The sequence below is a fragment of the Megalops cyprinoides genome, chromosome 23, assembly GCF_013368585.1.
Source record: "Megalops cyprinoides isolate fMegCyp1 chromosome 23, fMegCyp1.pri, whole genome shotgun sequence".
Taxonomy (NCBI): Eukaryota; Metazoa; Chordata; class Actinopteri; order Elopiformes; family Megalopidae; genus Megalops; species Megalops cyprinoides.
In genome coordinates this window covers 16437913-16442105 of record NC_050605.1, presented here as the reverse complement: position 1 = coordinate 16442105, position 4193 = coordinate 16437913, and positions in this window count along the sequence as shown.

Genomic DNA, 4193 nt, shown 5'->3' with positions numbered 1-4193 from the left:
TCTTTATATACCTACCTCTGAAACATCACCACAGGTATACAAGTTAATTAGACAGGAACTGCCTATCAGTACCTCTATTTCAGGCTATGAATAAGCTCTTAAGGGGTGCTAGCAAATCCAAAAAAAGAACTGTACGTGTGTGACTGTGCGGTGTGACTGTTTGTCAAGACAAAGTGGATGGCGCTAACATTCATATCTGCAAGTAAAAAAATGAGGTTTGCAGCCCAAAATAATGAGTTTCTGAAAATGAAACAGAACAACACCACATTATGACTCCTCTTTTAGACTTACCTTCATAAGTACTAAAAACTGACTGTGGATTTTTTTACACGTGCATCTTAAAAAGTTCTTTTGCCTTACACATCTCTGTGATGAACCTTCAATAAGAGCTCAATGGATTCCTATTAAAAATGTATTATTCTTTATGTTACGCCATTACATTACATTATTTATTTGCTTCGCAGTCTCCTTTATTCAGGGTGATCTACACAGTGCATATTTTCATATATTAATACACATTTACACAGTTGGATGTTCCCTGGGGCATTGCAAGTTATGGTCCTTGCCGAGGGGTACAGCTGCAGTGCCACACCTTGTGCACCGAACATTGTAGTTACAAACCCAGCTCCTTAACCACCACGCTACGCTACACTGCCATTCCGTTATGCTAAACCTACAGCAGCGCTGTGATCACATGGGTGGTCTCCAGCATAGGCGGGGGACTGCACCATGTGACAGCGTTCACTGAGCATGCCGCTGCGTTTCACGGGGACGTGACAGGCCCTCGGGCAGCCGTAACATGTCCGGCAGGTGACAGCTGGTGATGCATTGTGGGTATTCAGTATCTGACAGACATGTTTTTCTTTTGATTGGTCCGTGGACATGTTAACCACACAGCAAGGCACAGGATTACTCTGTGGTATGCAGGAACCGGCAGCACGTCGTATTAGAGGCTGGGAATTGCATCTCTAAATCCGTAAATATTTTATAACCTGTAATAAGAGAGTATGAAATTAAAAGTATTAAGTATTAATATCATTTATATTATTAATGTAAGTTATAAGTATAGGAATAAGTGTTACCAGTAATAGATTTTATTTATGAATAATTTAGCCAGTGTAATTATAGGTTTAACTTAAGTGTCACCTATCAGGCTTCCCTTAAAATCCATTACTCCTCATTCGCCAGACTTCGCTCACAAAGAAAGATGAAAGAAGCAAAATGAATGAAAAGGAATGAATCCCAAGGCAAACTCATCATCCGTTGAGTGTACATATGGACAAGCATTTGGTGCTTGTTTTTTTCTTTTCTCCTCCGCTCCCAGGGACATGTTGAGCATTATCTAAATGCCACGAGCCCAAACACTGACACTCTTCCAGCACCGGCGCCACAGCCCACAGAAACACAGGAAGTGCTGCTTGACAGAGAGAAAAGGATGGAGAGAGTGGAAAGGAGGAGGGGGGGGGGCAGATAAAAGAGGAGGAAGGCGAAGTAGGGGGTGGGGGGCTGTAATATCCAGCTGTATTAATGGATGATCTGTAAAGTATGCGCAGTGGCATCTCTCCATCACTCCGGGGCCTGGATCCAGCTCCGTGGCGGTTGCCAGACAGCCACGCAGGGGAGACGTCTCTTCGCATTTCCACGCTGAGACACCTACAGATCCCTGCGCTAATCACTCACTCCGGAGGAAGTGAAGGCACCTGCTTCCCCTGGCCACAGTGTGCGTATCGCGTGCGCGCGAATGGGCGAAGCAAGTTCGTGTTTACACCGCTGTGTGTCGGACAAACAGAACTGTGTTTGGAATGGCACTGTGAGTGATATTGGTGTTACTACACGTGAATTCATAAGAGTGCACATTCGTGACGCAAACGGCAAAATTGAAGGTTGCGGATACAGTAATATCTACAATCAGCAGGCATTTTCCAATAGCTGGACAGGAAATATGTATAAAAAAGAATGCTGAGAATCGGCCCAAATGCACTATAGCAAATCCGCCTGTGTGCTGCCAGCACTGAACAATTTGCCATGATCTAAAAAAAGGGGAGTTTGGCGTAAACAAATAGCACAATTAGCTGAGATGCCCATAATTCTCCCGTAATGGATTAGAGAGCGGAACTCAATCAGGCCGGTCAATCCCTGCTGGCCGTTATTTATTCGGCGCCGGCCCGAATCCCTGCCTGGCCGCGGTCCTGGCCCCCGCCGGCCCATGTGGCGTGCGCCGGGGCCGGGGCCGCTGACAGATGGGATGCCAGCGCCTGGCACCGAGCGGCACCGGGGAGAGGGAGCCTCAGCTGGATTGGGGCTTGCATTGGCATGTAGTGCCACCTCCAGAGCTCCAGCCTTCCCACGGTCAGTTTCATCACCCCGCCCAAGCCAGAGAGCAGCCTGGACTTAATCAACACATGGAACCACCCGCCAATCACGCTGCCACCCTCTGTTTTTACTTTATTCTAATTAATTTATTATTTTTTTCATTAGAGGTTCTTTTTTTAACTACGTTCTTATGACAATAGAAGTCTGCCAATCTGGCTGAGAGAGCCATTTCTAATATCATTTTGGAATGAGCTGTATCCCAAATCTTACCTGAGCTTTGTTTTTCAAATGTGGCATCATTTTGACTAAACATTTTATCCGCCAGGTATGAAATATACCTCAGATAATGAAAAAATGTACTCCTTAAGGTCACTCCATTATCAGAAATGTTGTTACCAGAGATATAATTAACATGGCATATACAGGGATACGGTTCAGTACTACAGAAAATAAGGGTGATTAGCAAAACATCCTAACTAGTAAAGACATAAAATGAAATCGGTCTGAAACACGAAACAAACATTTATAAAACAAATGTATTGAACACACATTGAGTTTGGTAAATGTGACGTGATTGTAGCCTATCAGGTAAAAAGGGTCTGTGTTTTGAAGTAAATAAATTGTTTTCATATTAATGTCAATACAAATTACCAATATGTTTCTGGCATGAAAGAGTTTCTAAACCAACATGAGAGATCTAACAGATTTTGAAAGAGGTCAAAGAGTTGGTGCCCAAATTGCAGGTGCAGCAGTCGCAGAAATGACAAAGTGACTTGATGTGTCAAGTGGAACAGTGTTGAAAATCATGATGGCAACGACCAAACAAGGTCGTTTGCAAAAACTGCATCAGGAAAGAAAAACAGTGTTTGCAAGCTGAAGCTCATTGACATGGATAAACGGATGAATAGAGAGAGAGAGAGAGAGAGAGAGAGAGAAACATATATATATATATATATATATATGTATATACTTCATTATAAAGGAGCTCTGTTTTCACAGGCTTTCTTTAACTGAGGTATACCTGTACCATGTCATTGACTAATCTATCAAACTGTAATGCCTTATTATTGATTAACTTAGCTTTGATCTGAGATCCATGTGCAAGAATTGTATTTTTTCCTGATTGATTGCATTTGTAGATGAAGTGAACTGTAACACAGCAAATCAGGGTATTATTATTCTTAAGGAGTTGTGTGCTAAAAGTTTTCCTGACTTTGCTGAAGGAGAGTGCAGTTATAGTTTATACAACAAGGTATCCCCTGTTCTTTATTTTTTCCTTTTTTGGCTGAAATGTCACCTGTTTTAAGTAGTCATGATGGAAAAGACTTTTAGGAGATTAAATTTGTCTCAAGCCCAGGTGGAAATCAACAATGACAACAAGAAAATATGGTGGTTTGGTGTTAATGAATTTAGATACAGATAAAGAGAGGGAAAAATTAAGCTACAATTATGTTAAGGGGTCTATAACCCAAACTCTTGCTCTCCTCTCTCCTCTTCCACCTTTTCCAAAAAATAAATATGCAGTATCTCCCTAAAATCAAAACTGCTATTATTAAACACTCACCACAGAACAAACTGTTTTCCTGGTTCAACGCCCTTCTTCTCTCTTCCTCCTTCTCCATCTGCCTCCTCTCAACCCTCCCCCCCCCCACCTCTATCTGTTCTCTATTTCTCCCTTTTCTCTGCCCCCTTCATTCTCATTTTCCTGAATGTTTTAATTTTTCAGTCCCAGGATTATTAATAACTCTCTGGGGAAATCCCGTTTTTCCAGGACAAACCACAAGTCACATTTAATATCTGTGATATATGCTGGAAATGACCAGGGGGCACTGCAAGCAAATTTATTAATGTGCTGTACAGTTCTTTCAATAGTACATGTT